A 27,740-nucleotide genomic window follows, 5' to 3' on the forward strand; every position below is an offset into this window, starting at 1 on the left:
TCCCAATGGGTTGTGAAGGTTGGATGTGTTTTTAAATCTGTCATCGTGTGAGTCCTGAATTGGAATCTTGGGCACTGTGGGATGTCTGCCTGCAGCCTGATGTTCATGTGAACCATGATAAGCTGAGTGATGTTATAATATTATGTAGTATTGTATACATATATCACACCTATCATTTCTTACATAGTACTCCCAGGTTACATATTTGTCCATACACTCGTACACATCCATTCCTGCTGTATGGTGTGTGTGATGAAAGTTTATAGTCAGATGTCACATACATAAAGATTGTCTTGAAGGGAATGTTGGCCACATCGACTTTTAGCTTATACATACCTTGAAGTTGACTTTTTCTGTCCTACACAGCATTATACAGTTTGTTTTCATTTCACTTCAGAAATAAGCCTCAGGAAGTACAGATGATGATACAATCCAGACGCCAGTGCATAGTTATCAGCCCCCATTCTTTCAACACTTTTGTATTGACGTTCTATGGCCATTGACATGTGACATACATCACTAATCTCCTACACAGTTGATGTGTCACATTACACAGAGACAAAATGGTTGTGTAAGTGCTACTTATTTAAAAGTGCTGTAGTGCAATATTTACATAGTCCGTAATTGTGAGTCCATTAGTGTGACGCCTTTGATTGTGATGCAACACAAGTGCAATGGGACATGTCATTGGACATGCTGGGGTGAAGTGTCATACAGTGCAGAGGAACATGAATTGCCAATGAGGTAGTGAGAGACAATTACAGAGCATAGTGTCAAGGTAAACAGTGTGCTGGAGAACAGTGCATGTGACCAACTGTAGCAAGACTGGCATGTTAACAAGCACAGGACCTAGGATATCAGTACCCATGTGGCATGGACTGGTGCTACTGGGTACTCCTACGGGTGAAGGTGATCTGTTCCACATCTTCATCTTCTGATGTGTGTGTCGTCTCCTCTGCCCTTGTTGGTGGCGGATTTGAAGGGGCAATACACACTTCAGTGTTTGAAGACGTGGATTCAGAATTCCCGGTAGCTGCCAACTAAGGGGCTATTAAGGGCATTACTGCAGCAAGGAGGACCTGCTGGTTCTTGAGTATAGCAGCTATAGCACTGTGGTAGGCAGCCGGGTCAGCCCTAAGGGTGTCATGATTGCATTCGTGCATGCAATGAAAGGTTTGGGATGCCAGGTGTTGTGGCAACTCCCTAACTGCTGTGGTGAATTCCTTTACACATTGTTGTAGTCCTTGCAGGAGGGATGGTAGTGCTTGCATGGCTGCTGCCTATTCTGCAGATGCCATCATGCACGTGCGCATCCCCTCAAGGCTGGCTGCCAAATTTTGCATCCCCACCTGGACCTCCTTGGCCAGATCCCGCTGTACTCCCACTACTGTCCTCTCAAAGGTGGCACCAGTGTCCTCAGAGTCCTCAGCTGGGTTGGGACTGGCAGGTCGTACTATTGGGGTGGTGGGTGGGTCCCCTGTTATGGCTGCAGTATCTGTACTCCTACTTGCGACTGAAGGTGGCGTCTGGAGGGTTCCAAGGACATCTTGGAGGGTCTGCTGGCTAATGTTTGTCAGTTCGTCATCCATGTCATCAGGGAAGTCCAGGACAGGCATATCCCCAGGAGAGCCATCGTCCTCTGCACTGAGATATTGTACAATTAGTGTGTCTGTGTTGTGGCAGTTGTAATGTGACGTTACTGACTTCCTATTAGTGGAACATTGTAATCTTGGTTCATATTCATTTTTGCTGTCATTAATATTAGCATTCTCCCAGGCCTATGCCCCACCTGTGTTTCACATGTAGTGTGGGCAGTTTGGGGAATTGTCTGCGTCACATCCTTTAGGTGTAGGTTCTGTCCAAATTGCATGTTGCCACCTTCTTGTCATACTCAACCCTCCGTCTACTTCCATTAGCATGGTGAGGTCTTGCAATGGCTGTGAGTGTTCTGATGCCACTTGCACCACACTTAACAATATGGAACTGACCCAGTCTCAGATATTTCACACCTATATGTTGCTGAGACCTAGCATATACTATGTATAGCAATGGCATGGCACGATACAGGTGCCAGCATTGGTAGTGTGTAACGTTGATGTTGGGGAATGTGTGCTACATTGGATTGCAGTGATAGTCCTGGCAGTGTTACATTTCCTCTTATGACGGTGCAGGTGTGTTTAACTAGCTAGATACATATGTCCTCCCCCTCAATGCTGTTGTTTTAGCAGTATGACAGTTGGGATGTTGCAAGGTGGCATTGCAGCTATTGTAACACAGGCACGGGATAGTCCCTGAAATGTGCAGCATGGGTATGAAAGTACTGCTGTGTACTTCATAATGTAAGTAACAGTATCTGATGTTTCGTAGCGCCTATAGCCATGAGCATTTGACAGGATTTGCACTTTGTTAGGAGTTACAGGGGATTGATAACGTCATCATCCTAAACACTCTATTTTGGGTGTGTTTGATCCATGGGCACGTAACTGCCATTAGCTACTTGACCAGCACACACAGCACCGGTGGTAGTGGCAACTGTTGTCAATGGTAAATACCGCTTGCGGATATGGCCTGAGACTGGAAATTGAGCCCTAGTTCATGTAGTGACAATACCAGCTGTTGTGTGACAGCAGGCCAGTTTTACGTTGTACCCTACCCTGCTGGACTGGCTTTGCCTTTCCAACGTCCTTGGCACGGCATAGTACCCCATGCAAAGGTTGTTGGTATAGTGTTGTGCTGTGCCCCTGGTTTACCCTGCACAGCCCATGCACCCGTGCCATGCCCCTTTGCCCTTTCCACTACCTGATTTTCATGGCTGACATGCATTGTGTAGTAGGTATGTCCCCACCAGCTTACAGTTAACATTTAGGCATTTTTGTTCCCCATGCAACTTACCCTGCATCTGTGTATTTTCCTGGTAGTCTGCGCTGTCCTGTCCTTGAATCCCTGTGACGATCTCCTCTGGGATGATGGCTGCCACCATCTCCTCCATGTGGTCCAGGGCCTCCTGCGGTGCTAGACTCCCACCTCCAGTCTGCAGTGCTGCCTTCCTGTTCCTTGCCATCTTTTCCTTGGTCCTGCGCTTGCAGTCATGCCAGCGTTTCTTGCACTCCTTGACTGTTCTCTGTACTTCTGCCACACTGTTTATCTTGTCGACAATTAGTTGCCAAATTGCCTCTCTCCTCCCAATTGGCCATTTTGAGGTGACAAAAAGTTGATGCTGGTGTTCCATCACCTCTTTCACCAGTATTTCCTGCTCCTCTGCACTGAACCAACACTTCCTTTTCTTCTTCGCCCTCTCCTGGGTCTGGTCTGGGTCCTCCTGGCTGGTTTCTGGTCGGTTGGAGTCTTCCTGGGGTCTCTCATGGCTTCTCAGATCCATTTTAGGGCTCCTTTGCACATTTTTCTGTGTTTGCACCGCTTTTTGACGCTATTGCAGGGAAAAAAGGCACGTATCCAGTTTGCGATGTCATAAACCAGGTTAAAGTCATTTTTGGCGTGTTAACGTAGTTTTTCTTTACGACGTGGTGCAATGGTTAGAGTAAAAAAAATGACTCTAACCCATGGTTTGCACCACGGAGCGTCAAAGTATAAATTTGACGCCAGGGTGGCACAAGGAAATGGTGTTAACCGGTGTTAAACATTTTTATGCAAAACTGCGTTGGCGCATATTTGCGTCAAAAAGTATAAATATGGCCCTTAGAGTGAAGGTGATAGCCTACAAATAGGGTGTGCTCAAACGTTATGAAATCAATATATTTAAGTCTCGAACAAGGGGTATGATTAACATGTTTGGAAGAAAGTAGAGCTCATGGTCTCAGAAGAGGGTAGCTCAAAGGGCTCAAGCACAGGTTTTTTGCACTGCCTCTACAATGGATAGCTAACACCCCCAAAATTGAAGAAAATATAGTTACAGAAAGAAAATACACCCGTATTAAGAAATAAAAACTCAGCATCAGAGGGAAATTTGATGCAATCTATTGTGAATAAAGGTAATCTTTCAGCCCAGATTAATTACAACGAGTAGAATGGATTCAAAATAGATATAGCAGTACAGGAAACAATTGTTAGGAGAATGCAAAGCCTTGTGATGAAATTGGTAATGAAGAATCCACAAGATAGTGGTCTCCGAGATTTCTGTGAGACAGATTAAGTTGTTAACCATCCCAGCTTTGTTAACTTTATACATATATTGTTTGTTCATGCACCAATGTTTTGGTACTGACTTTTATTTGCAAAAAGGTTGGAGTAGTGTCTAAGCACCCAACAGGCTGACTTAGTAAAGTTGAACATGGGTGGGGAGATAAAGTGCGACAAAGTTAGTCTAGTAGTTGGATGATCTAGGAAAGAGTCTGCACAGAGGTGTAGCAGTATGTGTAAAAGCCTGAGATTAACTAAGAACTATTTTTACCTTGAGTTCCTACTCAAATGCATTTAATAGACCACCTAACAGGAAAGATGGGTCATGGATTTCTATGCATGGCATTGTCCCTTGACATTTTCTAGGAACCAGCATAAGAAGATTGATTTCAATTACATGGTTGAATTGCTTTTGGGGAGAGCTTCATTCATATAGTGAGATTGTGGACATTAAAGAGATTCATGAAAATCCAAGAACTCAGAAGGAGGCAAACAGCCAGGGACTCTTTAACATAATTGCAGTAGTTAATTCCTTAAAGTAAAGAAGAACCTTTTTTCTAGGAAAATGTATATAGGTGTAAGAAGAGTGCACAAAGAATAACTAATTTGTGTGTTATTTTGTAGCACAAGCATGTAGTTTGCTTCTCAAGCTGGCATTCAGGTAAAAGGTTAATATGCCAAAATCTGATAGTCATAGCAAATTTGGAATTCATGTACCATTTTACCAATATTTCAATGACCTACATTTTGAATTGGGTATAAGAAAAATAACAGGTATTGTAATGTTCAGTAGTGTTTCAAATAATTACGTTTCTTGCAAGTCACTTACAGTATAGCGGAAAGTGGTACCCGTATTGGGAAAATGGAACAGCTTCCTAAAGTGAGACTAGCCAAAGTGTACCTCCATAACAAGTTTGCCAACTGATTTTCCAGGAGTATAAGGTATTACACTGACACCAGTACAATTCTTACATATCCTTGGTATGGTCACTGATTGAAAAAGGAGAACCTAAGAATGCCATTCACCATCAGGAACGAAAACACAGGTGAAAGGAAAAACAAAGAATAAAAGGAAAGGGCAAATCAGAAAGAAGAGAAGAATTGAGTGGTGAAAGTCCAAACAGACCTTATTTTCTGATGTTGTCCAGAAAAGGCAGGTGTCACATAAACAAAAAAGAACAAGCATTTGCAATGCAATTGGTCTCATGTTTTCTCGAGTTAGAGGAGCTATAAGCGTTGTAAATCCCTAGCTGGACATTTCTTGTCACATAAATTGAAAAATCGAAAATGAAAAGTAAAACAGTCGACACAAGCAAGCTGATTCAAAACACCAAGGCTGTCATAAGCATGAACGCAAAAGAGAGAGACAAAAGGAAAAAAAAGTTCACTTGCAGTCAAATGTATTGGCAAACGTGCAATTAGCCATGTAACAGGGTCGATGGCCAAGACAGTAACAAAACTGCCCCAAGGAGCAATAAACATAAAGCATTTACCAATGATAACAAAGGAATTTTGAAAGCAAGCTCATTTCTGAGTAATAGTGATGAGTGTGTGCTGGGCGTGGTTAAAAGCCCACAGATAGATTACAACATGTCAGAGCGCTTGCATGCTTGACTTAGAGAAGCAGTTGGGGAAAGTATAGTCACAATTATGTGTTCTTTATATCTAGGATTTGCTATTCCATTAATCAAAAAATAGAATGCAGAATTGTATTGAACATGGCCAAAATTGATGTTGTATCTGGTGAGATTTCTCTCTAAGCTTGCCATAAGGACACAATGTGTTATCATAAATATTTGACTATTATTGGGTTATTCTGAATGACCACATTTTAGCTGAGATATGTTATGTGATATTGAAGGTAACATAACATTCTAAAACAGAAAATGTTTTGGAAAGCACTGATAATAAATACAGTCAGTGTAAATAGTGTAAAATCATTAGCATAGTTATGTAGGATCTTTACTTTGAGAGACGGGTAAAAAAGTGAAAATAACTTTAAGAGGGTTTGAACACACCATGAACATATTTAGTAATCACACTGATAATGGCTTACCTCTGCAAAACCCTTACTGGTGTTAGTACTTTAAAAGCAAACATACTGTGTTAGTTCGGGGCTGGTGACAGTTGTGATTATGTGTAGAGATATAAGCCAAATAATATGATACCCATATTACCTGTTGGCTTCCAAATACATACATTCATTTCAATAGCAAAGTGTAGAATGAGTGGAATGCTTATTTATCTAGTTATTCGGTTATTTGCTTCTTCAGTGTTTTTCAACATCCCATTGATCACTTCAGACTCCTAAGGCTTGTAATGAAAAGTCAATTTAGTGCAAGGATTGGGAGGGTCATAGCCACTGTTCTGCACAGAGTTCGGTTGAAGACAAGTTTGATGGTTCAGTTTTCAGGTTAGTTTCACTCCCAGGCTTGAGGTTACAGAATTCATTTTTTTCGGGCATGTATTTTCAGTGATCTAACACCATGTGTCAATTGCTTGAAGGTGTATTGGTTGAATAAGTATACAGTCACTATGATTAGCTTCCCAGTTGAGGCATCATGTGGCACTACTTGCTGGCGGTAGCCTTTGCTTGTGCCCCTGTACACTTTGTGAATGACAGGGAAAACTGTTATCTTGATTCTTGCATCCATTGAGAGACAGTAAAGTAATTTAATTGTTGGCTGTATGTGTTTGGCTTATAAAGGTTTAAGTACATTCTGTCTGCCTGCTTTTGTAGCCTTTTGGAACATGTCAATGAGCTTCAATGAACATCCTATGAAGATGATATTGCAGTAACTACTGCATGCCATGACAAGTGCTTCAACTACTTTCCAACCAGCAGTATTGGAGGAGTTTTCAGATCAGGCGTAAGAAGAGATGCAGGATGATATAATTGACCACTGCATTGACATGGACATCAAATCAAAGCTCAGAATTGAAAATAACAGGAGGGGCCTTTGTTTAGATGTGGTCTTCTGAGTCCCAGGTATCAGCCGAAGGTTAAGGAGTGGATTTTGCTCCACCTACAACTAAAACAGTGGTTGTGGCTCCATTCATGTCGAAGAAGCTCTTGTTCACTCATTGGAACACCTGATGTAGGCATTAGGTGATGTTGACTTATTTCCTTGGGCTGTTTTCTAACTCGAATTGGATCTCAGTGTCATTAGCATATATTTGGAAGTTCGCTTGTTACTGCTCAGGAAGCATACATGGGCATATTTGGATGCTGAATAGTATAGGGAAAGTTATGACCTTTAGGGTTTCCTTTATGGCAATGATAAGTGAAATAGGTGATCTCATTCGGAGCATAAATATGCTAATTTGAAACCCCTTTACACACAAACACGTTATTTTCCACATTTGTAATTTCTATTTCATGACATTCTGTCTGAAATTTTTATTTCTGAGAAACTGTTTTGATTTTTTTTTTCTGCAGGAAGATGTTGTTTTGGTTTTCGATTTATGAAACCTATGTGTTCATTCCAAATACAGCTTGCTTTGCAATCCAACCCAGTTTTAAAATCAACTCATTCATGTTACTCAAACCAGTGCTGAATAATTGCTTTCACGTTTTGATTTATTTGGAAGCCACGTTATAAACAAAGATTTTCAGGTATATGGTGTGTTTATATAATATATATTAATTTCCTAATACAGCTCAGTTATTACTAACTGGTGTTGTATCAATGATATGAACGTTGGCCAATGGTAAGGATTAACCCAGGCTGGCCGTCCCCTGAGGTGTGAATAATGTTCTATTACACATAACTATTACCGTAATTTAATATAGCACAATTTCGGGCTCCAGCTAAATTTGAGGTTCTCCTTTGGTATATTTCGTTGCATTAGGTGGAATTCTTTTTATGACTTTCGTCGGATAAATTAATGAAAAAGGGCAGGGCCAAGTTTCCCACTGTGCTGACAAGATCTAGCCAACGTTGGAATATTCTGTTGATTGTTAAACTTATAATTAGGGCTGTCGGTTTCATGATAGTTCGTTTTTTGGGCATTTCCTTCTGTAATTATCCATATTTATTTGTCATACTTTTTATCTGTATTTATCCACATTTATTTTATGTTTTGTGAAAAGACTGACCCGAAAGTAACTGGTCCAGGTACTCTTGCAATTGGGCACGGTATACGTTTTAGTTAAAAAGCAAGCCATGTATAGTGCGTCACTCATTTGTGGTACATTTTAATACAATGTGCTGCTTCAACTGTTCAAAGCTTCATTAGAAAATTGTGTTCCCTTTTTTTAACTCTTCTTTATGTTAGTCTGCACGGCTAATGGCCCAGCAGTCATAGTTCACACTATTAAAGATCACTCAAAATAAGCCATATTTCAAGTTTTTGTCCGTATTTCAAAGTAAATACAGACAGATAGCTTTCTTTCTGTAGTTAGCTGTAAAAATCAAAATTGAAAACTGGGAGCCTTACCTATAATGTCATGCATGCTACTGTTTTCTAATTGCTGACGTGCTGTTACATTTCAGATCTAAATTAGTAGAAAAGCAAGCGTAATATCGAGTATTTACTTATGGAACACATATGATTAGAAAAAAATATTGCTGGTGTTCTAGAATCAGTTAAAAATTCATTTTATACATAACCAAACCACAAGCAACAGAAAAATGTTATTATAACCCCCACAGGGAAGGGTTTGACACAGCTCAATTGTTTAAAACGTATTTACTGTGAATGTGAACGTATTGGCATTGTTTGAAAATATTGCACATTTTGAATAGAATAAATAACTAACTCCAATATGAATATGGGGATAAAAGATAACTGTAGCTCTGGATGAAGATACCATGACAAAATGTTAAGAATACAATATGTTGATTAAACTGGACAGAAAGAACAGAATGCATAAATTCATATCAGTAGTTAAAAGACGTGTATTTCAGTCAAACGATAAAGCAAGAAGAATGTTTACAGTTACATCATTAATTTTCTATTTGGATTAGTGCAGGTACAATTCATACTGATACAGCTGCCCTGGTGGACTGAAAACTATTTTGTGACTTCTAATTTGTGAATGGTACTAACTTGCAATCTGTCACTCATTGACATAGAGGGTTATGTACATAGAAGGCCTGGGCGACCACAGTGAGAAAGATGTGTGATGTAAAATTAGAATATTGTAAATTACAATTTACATAGGGCCTGATATGAAGATCGGTGGAAGGAATGTTCCCTTCTCAAACGTGAGGCCTCTCCCATCTGCCTTATTAAAAGTGCACTTACAATATGGAGTGACCCAGCTGCCAAACTCTTTAAATATTAGGCTCAAGTATCTTAAATTGCAAAAACTGCATCAGTCGTCACTGATAACACCACACACATCTCAGAGGTGCACAAGCAGTAAAATCTGTATAGCTGGGTAATAATGGAGAAGAGGAAAGGTACTACTGAGCACAGTACAGCATGATATCAAGCCAGGTGCAACATCACAAGAATGACTCTGCATCAGATTCGACCGGATTTTCAGCGAGTGGGGTCACCGAAGAAGAGATTGGCAAAAATGTTTAACATTGCCAAGTTAAACGCCTGCCCCCCTAAATAATTTATTTGGTCCAAGGCCGCCACTCATCACTGAAAGGTCTGCTTGGTTTGTGCGCTCCCAGATTCAAGTGGAATTTGCTTCAAGAACCGAAGCAGCCCAGGGGATGGCCGACAGGACTCACAGGAAAGATAAAACAATTGAAAACATGAAATATATGTTAATAAAAAGAAGGAGGTTATACTTAAAGAGACTCTGGGAGGAAACAAAACGATATGATGAAGGGGAATGGCTAAAATTGTACACATTATTGGGGAGTAGATATCAGTCACAAATTTGGCATTACATTAACAGCCTACAAGAAACCATGTACAAAAAAGGTAGTTGTATATTGCAGGAAATATGGGTGGTTGCCATAAAAGATCAATATAAATCAACTGTAACAACCACAGTAGATATAAGTGTTCCCCTGGAGTCACACTCCTCCTCGATTCAAGTAGATGAGAACGTCAACATTAAGGCCCTCATTACAACCCTGGCGGTCGGTGATAAAGCGGCGGTAATACCGCCAACCGGGCGTCGCAAAAAAAAATGGAATCACGACCATGGCGGAAAACGCCAACACAGACTGCCACTTAAACACTCCGACTGCCACGGCGGTAGCAACAAACACCGCAGTGGTAACCGCCAACAGACAGGCGGAAGTCAATGTACCGCCCACACTATTACAAGACACCTATCCACCAGCTTTTCCGGGGCGGTACCAATGCTATCAAAAGCACAGCGGAAACAGTCTTTGGAACGGAAACCACTCACCTCAGGACACCCAACGAGGAACCAGGACCCCATGGAGCCCGAGTTACAGGGCCTGCCGATGCTAGTCTACCTCCTCATCTACCAGGAACATCAAAGACTCCGACGACGACCACGGTGAGTACTGCACCTAGCACTCAGGGGAGCGGGAGAGGAAAAAGAGAGTGACACACACACGCAACACCCCCACCCACAACAACATACACATTAATACATCCAATTACATCACAGATACACCCAGTCACCGCATGGAAGAACGCAAGGACCAAATAAAATGAGTTTAAACAACTGTAATAATCGAAAATTCAGATAGGCCAAGATGACTTTAAAACATCAGTATATACAAATATAAACAGCAAGTACACAAGTCCGTGTACTGTCCCATTAAATGTCCGTGGACCAGTGGTCCCAAAAAGCATGGGCTAAGCCCACACATGACACCTTCCTCAAAATGGAGAGAACACTGCAGGGTCATCAGGTCGAACAAAACCAGGCACCTCAGGGTAAGCGGAGGGGGGGCACCTCAGCCGGATGATGGGATGACACCACTGCTCCTCGAGGGGGCTCCATGCCCACTGCCTGGTCCTGGGGAGTGCAAAGCCACTGTCTCTCAAGTGGGTGGTTTGCCCACTGCTTGGTCCTAGGGAGTACAAACCCACAGACTCTCAAGTGGGTGGTTTGCCCACTGCTTGGTCCTGGGGAGTGCAAGGCACCAGTCTCTCAAGTGGGTGGTTTGCCCACTGCTTGCTCCTGGGGAGTGCAAAGCCACAGTCTCTCGAGTCTCTCAAGTGGGTGCTTTGCCCACTGCTTGCTCCTGGGGAGTAAAAAGCCACAGTCTCTCAAGTGGGTGGTTTGCCCGCTGCTTGCTCCTGGGGAGTAAAAAGCCACAGTCTCTCAAGTTAATGACATGTTCCACTGGTTCTGGAGAGGGCTTTGTGCCAAGAGTGATTCATCCTGCCAAGGATAGGGTGAGTGGATGCTTTTCTCCACTGGTTCTGGAGGGGGCTTTGTGCCCAGAGTGCTTCATCCTGCCAAGCACTGTGTTAGTGGATGCTTTTCTCCACTGGTTCTGGAGGGGGCATGGTGCCCAGAGTGCTTCATCCTGACAAGAACTGTGTTAGTGGATCTTTTCTCCACTGGTTCTGGAGGTGGCATGGTGCCCAGAGTGCCTCATCCTGCCAAAGACTAGGGGAGTGGATGCTGTTCTCTACTGGTTATGGAGGGGGCATAGTGCCCAGTTATGCTGCACCAGCGGTGTGGCAGTTCCCATTCCCTCACATGGGAGTCTGAGCCACGAGATTTACAGGTAACAGGTAGCATGATACTCCATGGAGGCAGAGCTACAGTCCTCTTTGCGACAACTAAGGCTGCAAACTGCTGGCAGTGCCAGGGCTGGTGGTGGTGGCTCATGTAGTGTGTGCAAGGTCCAGGACGTGTCCTGCAGCCTCAGAAGCCTGCACACTGGGGATGCTGCTGATGAGTGCTGTAGTTATTGAAAAAAAAGGGGGGACCCTATAACCCTAACCTGCCTAGGGTCGATATAACGTCAAAAACTAGGCGGCAGGTAGGGACAAATCCAATCCTAAATTCAAAGAACAGTACCTAATTCTGTTACTTTTGGGTTAAGTTCTTTCCCATATTTATTTCAAACACTCTGAAAAAAGGAGCTATGGTTGTTCAATAGATAAATAAACACCACACCAAATATAAACACACATGGTTAATACATAAACAATAGACGGAACATTACTCACATTACTAACAAATAATTAGAGGTTAACAATATAAGAAACCCGAGGAGGGTTGTGCCCCACACATTTAATCAGTGGTCACTGTCATGTGAATACACTTGTGATCCACTCCTACTTGCTATGGCTGTGGGCTTTAACCTTTTCGGTGCGGCCGACGCCCACACACCCTCCCTGGTGTGGGTCACGACCAGTGGCCGACACCAGGAAGGGTATTAATAAATCCTCGGGTGCGTCGCACCCGAGGATTTTTTTTTTTTTAAAAACTTCTCCCAGGAGACACGGAAGCTTCCGTGTCTCTCCCCGCCCCCCACCCGCCCCTTTGTGACGTCAGCGGGCCTCGTTCAAAGGTGTTTTCCCCATCAAAGCAGGAAGCAGCCTTGCGGCCGCTTCCTGCTTTCATGGGGAAAACAGCCTTTCCCACGTTCGGGAAGGCCTCGTAAGAAAGGGGAGAGTCTCCCCTTTCTTACGAGGTCTTCCTGAAAGTGTTTCCTGGCCCCCGGTCGCAGCTCAGCTGCGATCGGGGGCCAGGAAACACCACTAGACACCAGGGATTTCAATTTGGGGGGGCGGCCCCCCTGGAAAACGGGCCGCCCCCGGCATAATTTTTATTTAAAAAAAAAGGTAGGTGCACCTTGGGGGGGGGACGCGATTGCGCCCGCCCCCCCCAAGGGATTTAAAAAAAAAAATAATAATAAAATAAAATGACAGGGGGTCGCCCGTGGGCAGGGTGACCCCCTGTGGGGGCAATTTTTTTTTTTAGATGTTGTAGGGTTTCCCTGGGGGCCATTTTGGCCCCCAAGGAAACCATACAACAACTAAAAAAAAATAGATGTATATATAGATCTATATATATCTATGTAGATAGATATATCTAGGTACATGGATATATCTACAGATATATCTATGTAGATAGATAAATATATATATATAGAGGTAGATCTATATCAATCAAAGAGATTTATAAAACGCGCTACTCACCCGTGAGGGTCTTAAGGCGCTGGGGGGTGGACGGGGGGAGGGAAAGGGGCTGGGAGGTTCACTGTTCGAAAAGCCAGGTTTTGAGGCCCTTCCTGAAAAGAAGTAGGTTTTGGGTCTTGCGAAGGTGGGTTGTGAGGGCGTTCCAGGTTTTGGGTGCAAGGTAGGAGAAGGATCTGCCCCCGGTGGTGGTGTGTTTGATGCGGGGGACAGAGGCGAGAGAGAGGTCAGCTGAGCGGACATTTCGTGTGGGGGTGTGGAAGGTGACTCTCGTTGAGGTAGGCAGGGCCTGTGTTGTGGAGTGATTTGTGTGCGAGGATGAGGATCTTGAAGGTGATCCTTTTGTCAATGGGGAGCCAGTGGAGGGATTTGAGGTGTGGAGAGATGTGTTCATGTCGCGGAGGTCGAGGATGAGTCGTGCTGCTGAGTTCTGGATGCGTGTAGTTTGCGCTTGAGTTTTAGAGTGGTGCCGGCGTAGAGGGCGTTTCCGTAATCAAGCCTGCTGCTGATGAGTGCGTGAGTGACAGTTTTTCTGGTCTCTGTGGGGATCCATTTGAATGTTTTTCAGTATACGGAGTGTGTTGAAGCATGAGGAGGTAAGAGCGTTGATTTGTTGGGTCATCGAGAGGGAGGAGTCTAGGATGATGCTGAGGTTGCGTGCGTGGTTGGCGGGGGTGGGTGCAGGGCCTAGCGTGGTGGGTCACCATGAGGGGTCCCAGGTGTTTTTGTGTGGGCCAAAGAGGATTATTTCGGTTTTGCTTGAGTTGAGTTTCAGGTGGTTGGCTGTCATATATATATCACTTTTGTCAATATTTGTGTGGTTTCCCTGGGGGGAAAAGGGTCCGACTTGTCTAGTGGCAGTTTTAGTGCCATAAAGAAGCGCAGAAGGTTTATATGCCTACTGCAAAGAGCAAATCTGTATTTTATGTAAATAGCATTAGTAAAGTCTATGGAGAGATGAAGGGCACTTTTGCTGGGTGGTAATGAGGGAATCCGAGGAGGGAGTGGGAGCACCAATAATGATTGTTGGACTGGGTGCAGGAGTTGCTAAAGACTGTGACGAATGGTATGTGACAAGGTGTTTTTTGAGTGTCTTGAAAGTACGTGCTGATTGAGGGAAGAAGCGCAGGTAAGGTGGCCTCTACTGTTGCACGTATCTCACACACACCATCGATTTTGTGACTGTCTACGTAGGCTAGTGTTTTAGAGCAACAGTTTAGCCAATAGCAGAGATGGCATCTTGATGGATGACTGCTGCCTGCACTCGGGTTATAGAGGACCGCTCTGACATAGGATCAGAGACTGAGACATCAGATACTGAGACAGCATCTGAGGGATAGGACAATGGCGCAGACTCTGGGAGTGATTTTTCAGTCAGAGGAGTCCCATTCGATAACTCCTCTTCCAGTACATTATGAGGGAGGTGATGAGGACAGTCCTGCTGTCCCTTCGCAAGCTGTTCGTGCAACTGGGTAATAGTGGGTTAGGCCAACCCAGAGAGCAGGTGAATGCGGCGGCAAGCAGAGAGAGAGTGCTCTCTTGGGAGCTCCCCAATTTAGTTCAGCCCCAAATTCCACCACCCAAATCATATTGTGGAGACATCAAAATTGTCTATGGCAAAACAAACTGGTTTTGTAAGGCAGGCATCTGTGTTTTTGGTCCTGGATTCGGCGGCCATATAGAGAAACACACTAAACCCAAACATTTCTGGAAACTAGACATTCGGGGGAGTCCACAGAGGTGTGACTTGTGTGGATTCCCCAAAGTTTTCTTACCCACAATACCCTGCAAAGCTGAAATGTTGAAAAAAACTTGGGGGAACGCTGGGTGGAAGGAAATTTGTGGCTCCTCTCAGATTCCAGAACTTTCTGTCACCGAAATGTGAGGAAAACGTGTTATTTTAGTCACATTTTGAGGTTTGCAAAGGATTCTGGGTAACAGAACCTGGTCCGAGCCCCACAAGTCACTTCATCTTGGATTCCCCTGGGTTTCTAGTTTTCAAAAATGTGCTGGTTTGCTAGGTTTCCCCAGGTGCCGGCTGAGCTAGAGGCCAAAATCCACAGGTAGGCACTGTTTTCTATGAAAAAATGTGATGTGTCCACGTTGTGTTTTGGGGCATTTCCTGTCGCGGGCGCTAGGCCTACCCACACAAGTGAGGTATCATTTTTATCGGGATACTTGGGGGAACGCTGGGTGGAAGGAAATTTGTGGCTCCTCTCAGATTCCAGAACTTTCTGTCACCGAAATGTGAGGAAAACTTGTTTTTTTAGCCACTTTTTGAGGTTTGCAAAGGATTCTGGGTAACAGAACCTGGTCTGAGCCCCGCAAGTCACCCCTCCTTGGATTCCCCTAGGTCTCTAGTTTTCAGAAATGCACAGGTTTGTTAGGTTTCCCTAGGTGCCGGCTGAGCTAGAGGCCAAAATCTACAGGTAGGCACTTTGCAAAAAACACCTCTGTTTTCTTCCAAAAATGTGGATGTGTCCACGTTGCGCTTTGGGGTGTTTCCTGTCGCGGGCGCTAGGCCTACCCACACAAGTGAGGTATCATTTTTATCGGGAGACTTGGGGGAACGCTGGGTGGAAGGAAATTTGAGGCTCCTCTCAGATTCCAGAACTTTCTGTCACCGAAATGTGAGGAAAACTTGTTTTTTTAGCCACTTTTTGAGGTTTGCAAAGGATTCTGGGTAACAGAACCTGGTCCGAGCCCCGCAAGTCACCCCTCCTTGGATTCCCCTAGGTCTCTAGTTTTCAGAAATGCACAGGTTTGGTAGGTTTCCCTAGGTGCCGGCTGAGCTAGAGGCCAAAATCTACAGGTAGGCACTTCGCAAAAAACACCTCTGTTTTTTTCCAAAAATGTGGATGTGTCCACGTTGCGCTTTGGGGCGTTTCCTATCGCAGGCGCTAGGCCTACCCACACAAGTGAGGTATCATTTTTATCGGGAGACTTGGGGGAACGCTGGTTGGAAGGAAATTTGTGGCTCCTCTCAGATTCCAGAACTTTCTGTCACCGAAATGTGAGGAAGACTTGTTTTTTTAGCCACTTTTTGAGGTTTGCAAAGGATTCTGGGTAACAGGACCTGGTCCGAGCCCCGCAAGTCACCCCTCCTTGGATTCCCCTAGGTCTCTAGTTTTCAGAAATGCACAGGTTTGGTAGGTTTCCCCAGGTGCCGGCTGAGCTAGAGGCCAAAATCTACAGGTAGGCACTTCGCAAAAAACACCTCCGTTTTCTTCCAAAAATTTGGATGTGTCCATGTTGCGCTTTGGGGCATTTCCTGTCGCAGGCGCTGGGCCTACCCACACAAGTGAGGTATCATTTTTATCGGGACACCTGGGGGAACGCTGGGTGGTAGGAAATTTGTGGCTCCTCTCAGATTCCAGAACTTTCTGTCACCGAAATGTGAGGAAAACTTGTTTTTTTAGCCACTTTTTGAGGTTAGCAAAGGGTTCTGGGTAACAGAACCTGGTCCGAGCCCCGCAAGTCACCCCTCCTTGGATTCCCCTAGGTCTCTAGTTTTCAGAAATGCACAGGTTTGGTAGGTTTCCCTAGGTGCCGGCTGAGCTAGAGGCCAAAATCTACAGGTAGGCACTTCGCAAAAAACACCTCTGTTTTCTTCCAAAAATGTGGATGTGTCCACGTTGCGCTTTGGGGCGTTTCCTGTCGCAGGCGCTAGGCCTACCCACACAAGTGAGGTATCATTTTTATCGGGAGACTTGAGGGAACGCTGGGTGGAAGGAAATTTGTGGCTCCTCTCAGATTCCAGAACTTTCTGTCACCGAAATGTTAGGAAAACTTGTTTTTTTAGCCACTTTTTGAGGTTTGCAAAGGATTCTGGGTAACATAACCTGGTCCGAGCCCCGCAAGTCACCCCATCTTGGATTCCCCTAGGTCTCTAGTTTTTAAAAATGCACAGGTTTGGTAGGTTTCCCTATGTGCCAGCTGAGCTAGAGGCCAAAATCTACAGGTAGGCACTTTGGAAAAAACAGCTGTGTTTTCTATAAAAAAAATAGGATGTGTCCATGTTGTGTTTTGGGGCATTTCCTGTCGCGGGCACTAGGCCTACCCACACAAGTGAGGTATCATTTTTATCGGGAGACTTGGGGAAACATAGAATAGCAAAACAAGTGTTATTGCCCCTTATCTTTCTCTACATTTTTTCCTTCCAAATATAAGAGAGTGTGTAAAAAAGACGTCTATTTGAGAAATGCCCTGCAATTCACATGCTAGTATGGACACCTCGGAATTCAGCGATGTGCAAATAACCACTGCTCCTCAAAACCTTATCTTGATCCCATTTTGGAAATGCAAAGGTTTTCTTGATACCTCTTTTTCACTCTTCATATTTCAGCAAATGAATTGCTGTATACCCAGTATAGAATGAAAACCAACTGCAGGGTGCAGCTCATTTCTTGGCTCTGGGTACCTAGGGTTCTTGATGAACCTACAAGCCCTTTATATCCCCACAACCAGAAGAGTCCAGCAGACAAAACGGTATATTGCTTTCAGAAATCTGATATCGCAGGAAAAAGTTACAGAGTAAAACATAAAGAAAAATGGCTGTTGTTTTCAGCTCAATTTCAATATTATTTTATTTCAGCTGTTATTTTCTGTAGGAAAACCTTGTAGGATCTACACAAATGACCCCTTGCTGAATTCAGAATGTTGTCTAGTTTTCAGAAATGTTTAGCATTCCGGGATCCAGCATTGGTTTCACACCCATTCCTGTCACCAACTGGAAGGAGGCTAAAAGCACCAAATATAGTAAAAATGGGGTATGTACCTAGTAAAATGCCAAATTTGTGTTGAAAAATGTGGTTTTCTGATTCAAGTCTGCCCGTTCCTGAAAGGTGGGAAGATAGTGATTTCAGCACCAGAAACGCTTTGTTGATGGCATTTTCAGGGAAAAAACCACAAGCCTTCTTTGGCAGCCCTTTTTTCCCATTTTTTTGGAAAAAACAAAATTTTCACTGTATTTTGGCTATTTTCTTGGTCTCCTCCAGGGGAAACCACAAACTCTGGGTACCATTAGAATCCCTAGGATGTTGGAAAAAAAGGACGCAAATTTGGCGTGGTTAGCTTATGTGGACAAAAAGTTATGAAGCCCTAAGCGCGAACAACCCCAAATAGCCAAAAAAGGGCTCAGCACTGGGGGGGGGGGGAAAGGCCCAGCAGCTAAGGGGTTAAGTGCACTTAGCTATCATAACGCTGTGTATTTCTTTCCCACAGGCGTTACATGGTGCATCTCAAGTCTTTGAATTGTAGTCCATTGTTTAGCAAGCCCACACACTTGCAAGAAAAAAAGTCATCAGTGAGTGCTGCAGTGGCGCTGGCTGGGCACATCGCGGGGCAGGTGGCGGTGGCTGCGGTCGTGTCTGCGCGGAGATGCTGCCAGTGGTGCAGGTGTCTGCAAGTGTGGAGGGAGACACCAGGCCGCCTCCTGCAGCCTCTGAAGGGTGCCCACTGGGGATGATGCTGGTGACTGTAGTAGAGGCAGCAGATGTGCAGGTGGCGGTGCAGGTGGTGGTGCAGGTTGCGGCTGTTGCGGCGGTGGCCACCGCCATACAGGTTGCTGATCTGTCTTGCAAAAGGGGTGACACCAGTCCCTCACCCGGAGGCTCTGTGCCCTGAGCTGACTTCCCTTTGCCCTTGTGTCCCTTCCCCACATTGGAAGTCGCTGCTGGGACCTTGGCACTGTCCTCTTTGGTTCTGGAAGAAGCCTTGCTGGGTGGTTGGTGCAGCCTCTCTCTTCGGCACGCTGGCCCCTTCTTTACGTTGGCAGGTGGCAGAATAGGGTGGTCCTTGACTTCACTAGGTGGCACACTTGCAGCCCTGATGGGTGCCGCTTTCGATGTTCCCGGACTTGCAGGGACCACACTGGACAAGGATTTGGTGGCTGAGGTGCTGGGCTTGGATCTAGATATCCTGGGCCTAGGGGAAGGATAAGGGGGAGGTATAGGGAAGAGGTCAATAGCAGCTAGGAATGGTTTTTAGACACACTGGGATGGGTAGATGGAGCGGGTTTGGGAGTGGAGGAAGAGGTAGTGGTTGTAGGAGGGGTACGTGTGCTGAGTTTGGGTGAAGGTGCAAGGGCTGGAGGCTGTGAGGTGGATGGCTGTTGAGTGGGTGTGTGCCGGCATTTGTGTACTTTGGGAGGAGGGCTCACAGACACACTGGGAGAGGACACAGGGGATGTGTGCATGGTTGTGGGGGTGGTGATTGCACGTGAGCGGTGTGTGGTGATTGGCGTGCTGGTGATGGAGTTAGTGGCTGAGGATGTAGTACATGCAGGTGTGAGTGGAGGCAAGACTGGGAGGGAGGTGGACGACGTGGAGGAGGGGGACACAGTGGAGGCAGTGGATGTTGGTATGTCTGCATGGGTATGGTGCTTGTGTGAGTGTCTGTGGGATGTGTGGTGCTTATGTTTGCCTGAGCCACTTTTGTGTGTTGATTTGGGTGAATGCTGGTCTGAAGGTGTGCTTTGGATAGGCCCGGGTTGAGGGGATTGGGACTGGGTAGAGGAAGTTGGAGGGTGGAGGCTGGACACAGGGACAATGGCTGCCATCAGTGCTGAGGCCAGAGCCTGAAATGCTCTCTGTTGGGCTGCCACGCCAGAATGAATGCCCTCCAGGTATGCATTTGTTTGCTGCAAATGCCTCTCGACACTCTGAATGACATTCAAAATGGTTGACTGCCCACAGTGAGGGATCTCAGGAGGTCAATAGCCTCCTCACTGAGGGCAGCAGGGCTGACTGGGGCAGGGCCTGAGGTGCCTGAGGCGAAGGAGATGCCCACCCTCCTGGGTGAGCGGGCACGGGAAACACACTGAGGGGCTGCTGGGAGGGCAGTGCTGGTAGGGGGGTGGCGACTGTACCTGTTTTTGCAGTGGGCACAGAGATGCCCGTCACTGCAAGGGAGCTCCCATCAGAGGAGGAGTCGCTGTCGCTGGTGTCCCCTCCTGTCCCTGTCGTGGAGCTCCCCTCACCCTCCATCCCACTGGTGCCTTCAGACTCCGTACATTCACCATCCTGGGCCATGTGGGTTGCAGCTCCCTCCTGCTCCAGTGCTACTGCTCCTCCGCCAGATGATGCTAATGCACATAAGGACAGGGTGACAAAACAAAAAGGGGAGGGAAGAGACAGAGGATACACTTGGTCAATGCCAGCAACAACACCACCGTTGGCGTACACTACACCCAGGGAGCAGCCCTATACACTAGCCCATGCACTAGCCGTTAGTGGGAAAAACACCCGCCCGTGGGGGACTATGCCTAAGCCCATTTGCTGCACACCTGGAACCCACAGGAGCCTAACTAGTTGTAGATGGCCACTACCACTATTGGAGTTGGAGTGGCACAGAGCCTGCCTAACAGGGGACCTACTCTACCATGTTCGCCCTGGCCTAGGGGAACCCACAGCCCACATCCCCCACCCAGACACCTCGTAAAGCACGCAGAGTCAGCTGAATGAGACTGTACTCACACCCTTGTGGCTGCTGTGATGCCCTCAAGCTCCCATCCAACTCCGGATATACCACCGCCAGGATCCAGAACATCAAGGGGGTCATGGTGCGACGGGCACCCCTTCCACGTTGGGAGGCCATCCCCAGCTGGGCCTCTGCCGCCTTCTTGCTCCAGCGGCACAGGTCCTCCCATCTCTTGCGGAAGTGGGTGCTCTGTCTATGATAGACCCCCAGAGTCCAAACTTCCTTGGCGAATACCCTTCTTCTGGTGGGCGCTGACCTTCAGGAAAGGTAAAGTAAGAATGGATTTTACTCCCCCGTCCAGTTCTTCTTACTCATTGGCCACAACTTTCCAACCATGCCCTGAAACACATGCACTGACCATCTTCACATGCAGGCCACAAACCCCCCATGTATCTTCCATCCAGGCCACTCTATACATTAGTGTCCCATCCACCATGCACACAGCGTACTCATCTGTTTGTCTGGAGTTCCGTAGAGTAGCGTGTACTGGGGAAGGACCCCATCCACCAGGTTGTCCAACTCCTCTGAGGTGAAGGCAGGGGCCCTTTCCCCAGACACTGTAGCCATTGTTGCTTCCAGACTCAAGTCACAGCAGCACTTGCACTGTAGGTCCTCTCCTGTTGAAGGTCAGGTATCAAGTGAGTGCACAGATAGAAAATGGCGGTCACGTCCGTGGCGGTGCGTACCGTCACTGCCGGTGTACATCGTCATTGGCTCCTGGAACTCATAGGGTCTAATGATAACCAATGCTGAATTGCACAGCGGTCTTCGTCCGCCTACTGCAACGCTGCACAACGCCAGCGCTGTTACCTCATTTCCCCTTGTCCCTCCTTAAAGGTCAGGCAGCTGCCATTCCAGGGGGACACATAGCAGGGCACCTAACTGCGTCACAGCACTTTTGGGCAAGAATACAGACAGACAGCGCAACCCATCAATGAATCACAATCGTACAAAACACCCTTGTGCAACCTATGTGGTATATGACCCTCTGCTCACCATTCTCCTCCATAGGGCACATCCGCTGGGGCAGATGATGAGATGGCATCATCCTCCAGTGTACAGACCCCTGGAGGACCTGTCGACAATGGAAGACAGACACATCATTCTCACCTACAGACTTGATCGTGCCACAATCCATGAACTGTGAGCCCAGTTGGAGCCTGACCTGATGTCAGCTATCCGCCATCCCACAGGAATCCCCCCTCTAGTGCAGGTCCTGTCAGTGCTCCATTTCCTGGCCAGTGGTTCCTTTTAAAGAACAGTGGCCATGGCATCAGGGATGTCTCAGCCAGTGTTCTCTAACATGTTGTCCAGAGTGTTGGCTGCCCTGCTGAAACACATGCGCAGCTACATCGTTTTCTCCCAGGTCGAGGATTTGCCCACAGTGAAAGGTGACTTCTATGCCCTTGGACATATCCCCAACATCATTGGTGCTATTGATGGTACACATGTGGCATTTGTCCCCCCGCAGGAATGAACAGGTGTACAGAAACCGCAAGATCTACCATTCCATGAATGTGCAGATGGTGTGTTTGGCAGACCAGTACATCTCCCATGTGAATGCCAAGAATCCTGGCTCAGTGCATGATGCTTACATTTTGAGGAATAGCAGCATCCCTTATGTGATGGGCCAACTCCAGAGGCACCGTGTGTGGCTAATAGGTGAGCCCAAGGTCCACACACAGTTTTAATAGGTGTCTGGGTATGGGAGAGTCCCTAAGGGTTTGTGTATGTCTAACAGATACCCCTCGATATTTGCAGGTGACTCTGGTTACCCCAACCTGTCATGGCTACTGACCCCAGTGAGGAATCCCAGGACAAGGGCAGAGGAACTCTACAATGAAGCACATGGGCAAACTAGGAGGATTATAGAGCGGACTTTGGGCCTCCTGAAGGCCAAGTTCCAGTGCCTCCATCTGACAGGTGGCTCCCTATACTACTCACCGAAGAAGGTGTGCCAGATAATCGTGGCATTCTGTATATTGCACAACCTGGCTTTGAGAAGGAGGATGGGCCTGATGATGGTCTTGTGGCAGCTGTGGAGCCTGTGGACAGTGAAGAAGAGGAGGCAGAAGAAGATATTGATAACCGAAACAACATTATGATGCAATACTTCCAGTGAGACACCGGTAAGAGACTGGCACTGCTCCTCTCATATCAGACTACTGTTGGACATTGCATGAGTCTGCCTTTTTACCTCTGTGTATGGACCTGACAGTTCACTTTGGCTTTCCTTTTCACAGATCTGGGTACCACATTCTGCCTTCTGCTATGTTCACTGCTGCCCAACAACTGTCATACTTTGGTATGTGCAGATGAACATTACCATTGGTATTTGTCAGAGAGGTTGTAATAACACATTTGTGAAAGTACAGACTGACTCCACAATGTTTTGTGATTCAAGGATGTTTATTTAAGTGCTAATCAGTAGAGGGGGATGTGCAATGGGCTGGTGGAGGAATATCCATGGTAGAGTCCAGTCTCTTTATATCACAGGTGCATTGTCCAAGGGGGCATAGGAAATGGAGCAATGGCAGTTCAAGGTGGTCAGGGTGACATAGTGGGACAGAAGGGTGACAATCAGGAGAGTCTTATTTCCTGGCGGGGCCTTGGCAATGTTCTCTGTCTTGTGTCTGGATCGCAGGGACCGTTTGTGGGGTGGTTCTCCATCTGCAGGGGCTGGGGTGCTGGTGGCCTGTTGGTCCTGTGGCGGTGCCTCCTGTCCACTAGTGCCGGCGAACGTGGAGGGCTGTTCATTGTTTCGGGATAGTGTCAGGGGCCCATTGGCATGCCACTGTCTCCCTCATGGTGTTGGCCATGTCTGCCAGCACCCCTGCAATGGTGACCAGGGTGGTGTTAATGGACTTCAAGTCCTCCCTGATCCCCAGGTACTGTTCCTCCTGCAGCCAATGGGTCTCCTGAAACTTGGCCAGTACAGTGCCCATGGTCTCCTTGGAATGGTGGGATGCTCCCATGATGTTGGAGAGTGCCTCGTGGAGAGTGGGTTCCCTGGGCCTGTCCTCCCGCTGTCGCATAGCAGTCCTCCCAGCTTCCCTGTTGTCCTGTGCCTCTGTCCCCTGAACCATGTGCCCACTACCACTGACCCCAGGTCCCTGATCATCCTGTGTTAGTGGGGCTGCCTGGGGTCTCTATAGTGGTGGACACCCTGCTGATTGATGTGTCCTGGGGACAGTGGCATGGGCCTGCTGGGAGGCTGCTGTGTTGGTGTTTCCTGAGGGGGGAGGTTCAGTGGTGGTTTGGGACTGTGGCAGGGGAACCGACTGTCCAGAGGTCCCTGATGGGCCTGGCTGGTCATCTTGATCCAAGCGTGCAGAGCTGCTGTCATCACTGTGGGCCTTTTCTGTGGGGGGACTGGATATGGCTGGCACCTTCTGTCCGGTGACGTTGGATAGGGGTCCTGTTGGGGTGCAAATGCATAGTTATTGTATCTGTGTGTGCCATCTTGTGCAATGGGTGAGTTTCCCTCTACTCCTGTGCTTGCATTATTGCCTTGGCCCTTGTATGAGTGGTGAGTTTGTGGCCTGGGTGAGTCTCTCTACTGGACATGTTTTGGTGATGGGTGTCCAGCAAGGTCTGTAATGGGTGTCCATGCATTGGTGTTACATGCAGGGCTTGGTATTGGGATGTGTGGGTTGTGATAGTGAGGTATCTATGAGATGATGGAGTGATGGGAGTGAGGGTAAGGGTGGGGGGTATGTGATGGCATACAGGTAGGGAGGGGGATATAGTAGTAAAGATTTGCCTTACCAGAGTCCAGCCCTCCTGCTACTCCTGCGAGGCCCTCAGGATGCATGATCGCCAAGACTTGCTCCTCCCATGTTGTTAGTTGTGGGGGAGGAGGTGGGTGTCCACCGCCAGTCCTCTGTACGGCTACCTGGTGTTTGGATACCACGGAACGCACCTTCCCCCGTAGGTCTTTCCACCTCTTCCTGATGACATTCCGTGTTCTTGGATGCTGTCCCACTGTGTTGACCCTGTCAACAATTCTCCTACATAGCTCCATCTTCCTTGCAATGGATGTCTGCTGCACCTGTGATCCATGATAGCTGTGGCTCTACCCAGATGATTTCCTCCACCATGGCCCTGAGCTCCTCCTCAGAAAACCTGGGGTGTCTTTGAGGTGCTATAATGTGCTGTGGGTGATGTGTGAGATGATGTTTGTTGTGATGTGTGGTGTGATGTGTTGGGGTGTGTTCTTGGAAGTGCGTGGATGTTGTATGAGTGATGGTGTGTGTGCCTCTTGATGCTGGTGTTGTCTTTGCTATTCTCTCTCTCTCTGCTTCTTCCAAAACTGTCGTTGTAAGGGGTTGTGGATAGTGTGGGTGGGTGTTTTGTAGTGGTGTGAGTGTATGGGTGTGGTGTGTGTATGTGTATCAGGTGTGTGTATTTTGAATTGTCCAATGTGGTTGTGGTTTGTAAATGTGTGTGTATTTTGAGTGCGGCGGTGTGTACCACCAATGGATTACAGCGGTTGAATGACCGCCTCGTTGATTCATGGGTCGTGATAGTGTGGCTGTATTTCTGTTGGCGTGACAGTGTAGGTTTTGCTATTGCCAATTTATCACTTACCTTTGGTGTGGCGGACTTGTGTAGGTGTCTGTATTGTGGCAGATTACGAGATGTGGGTCATAATACCTGTAGTGGATTTCCGCTGCAGCAATGGTATGTTGGCGGCCGTCAGCACGGTGGTAAGCAGGATTTACCGCCAGGGTTGTAGTGAGGGCCTAAATCATTTCAAAAAGCCCACCAGTCAATTTGTAAAAATTGCGCTGTAGGTCCCAACGTCCTGCATGGTTCTTTGTTTAATTCTGACATCGACTTTTGGTCTAAGCACCTAACACCATCATTCATGCATTATTCTATGCAGCTTACATATACATGGATGTCCCGGATTCATGGCACTGGTCAATATTGCAACCCATACACAAAAAAGGGGACACAAACAGCCCTACCAACTACCACTTGATTTCACTTTTAGATGTTGAGGCTTAAGCTTACTCAAGAATTGTATTGGAGGAAATTTAAAACTGGGCCAAAAGTCAGCTAAATAACATACTATGCATACCGTAGGCAATGGGCTTCAACTGCATACAATGAAGTTGCCCTTTCACATCTACCCATAGACTGAACAGCTCCATTAAGCTTCTAATATTCACATGCTTCGTGGACTACTCTACAGCATTTGATGGAGTAAACCGACAAAGCTGATTAGGGTTCTCCCACCCCCTGGTTATACGCAATAATTTCACTCCACTCGAACACTTGTGTGTTTGTCAAATTCGGGCAAGGAAATAGGTTATCTCAAAAGTTTATATAAGCAAAGGTATTAAAACTAAACAATGCTGTGTTTTAGCCCCACTACTGTTTAATCTCTATATTCTGGTCTTGGGACTGAAATTGTTAAAAGACTTAGGGTCTGATTTAGATGTTGGCAGTAATGGTCCATCTGTTGACTTTTCAGCTGAAAACCAGTCCACCCACTGTATTTAGATGATGGCAGTACCATAGACGAAAGCCAGCATTTGAACTGCCGTCTCAGCCAAAAACACTGCCTGCATTGACAGCCAAAGATGGAAAAGTGGATGCTGGCGAGACCCCAGCCACCCTTCCCACCATGCAGATTTGCATGTGCCTTACCGCTGAGAAAAAAGTGGCAGTCCGACCTCCACTTCTGAGTTGGCGCATTGGGGAGGAAAAGGGGTGAAGACTCACCTTTTTTTCCCGATCCCAGCTCAGTCTACGATTGGATACAACTGGACAACACCTGCGGTCACTTCTGTCAACGAACCACAGAGAAAACATGACCTCCCCATCGCCAGACTAAAAAGTAGGGACATCGCATTGCAAGGGTATGTTGAGTGGGCATTGGACCACTGCAAGCACATACATTTCTGTCAGTTCAGGTGAGTTTTATTTATTGGTTACTTCTGGCGTAACATGATATGTACATAAGGTCTACTGTCCACTCTCCGTCTCCCGTTCGCTGGATTTCAGGTCTCCTTTTTCCTTTTCTCTTTCTTCCAGGGCTCCCAGGAGGTGCATGTGGGGAAGAACAAGATAAAATAAGGGTACGTTCCTTTCCTTTATTTCTTATTCTTTGTTTTAATACTCCTTTCTATGTTCTGTCTTGGTTGTCTGACGTGGTTGCCTCTCTTTACTCTCTATTCCTTTCCTGGTTTCTATCAGCTAAGTACTCCTTATCAAACGCACGTCATTGTCTCCTGTGTTGCCTTTTCTCCTGGGTACAAACTCCTGTTCTACTCCTCTCTTTTCCTTTTCTTAACCTTCTTTTGGGGGTTCCTTTCTGTTCCTTCCTTTAGCTTCTTGCCCCTCTCTCTCTCTCTCTTCTCTCTCTCTCTCTCTCTCTCTCTGTCTCTTTACTTGGGGCTTTCTTTTTTCTCCTGTGTCTAAGTCCTCTTTATTGGCCTTTCTTTCTTCTCTCCTGTTGTCTTTTGTCTCTTGTGGAGTTCTCCTATATTTTCTCTCCTACTTCCCCTCTTTGCCCTTTCCCATTCCCCTTCCTGGGTTTTGTTCCACTCTTTCTCTCTGTCCCTCCCGCTCCCCTTCTTGTAATCGTCCCACTTTTTCTCTCTGCCACCCCCCCTTTTGTTTTCCCTTAACCCGTTTAGAATCGCACATGGCGTTGCCATGCTTCTCCAGAAGCGTGGCTGGAGTCTTTGCTGTGCACCTCCTGCGCCGCAGTCAGGGTTCTGGACGCGTCCTCGCCTTCTCTTGTCTCTAAGCTCTGTATTGGGGGCCTGTTCGGCTGTCCACCGTCTTCTTCCCAATCTCTGGCGTCCTCCACTTTCTCCTCGATCTCCTCATTCTACGCTCTCCATCCCTCTTCCTCGTCGGCGTTCTCTAAAAAATGCGCTCCTCTACACGCCCTCTTTAATCCCGGAAAACCAAAAGGATTGGTTCCTCCTTCCTTCTGTACCGGGGCACACATGGCAGCATCAGCACATGCTGCTTCCACGGACGGGTCGGGCAGCGCGAGCCCATCACAGTGTCATAGTCATTTGTTTAAATCATTGTGACATGCATATTTCGTGGAGTCA

The sequence above is a fragment of the Pleurodeles waltl genome, chromosome 8, assembly GCF_031143425.1.
Source record: "Pleurodeles waltl isolate 20211129_DDA chromosome 8, aPleWal1.hap1.20221129, whole genome shotgun sequence".
In the NCBI taxonomy this organism is placed as follows: domain Eukaryota; kingdom Metazoa; phylum Chordata; class Amphibia; order Caudata; family Salamandridae; genus Pleurodeles; species Pleurodeles waltl.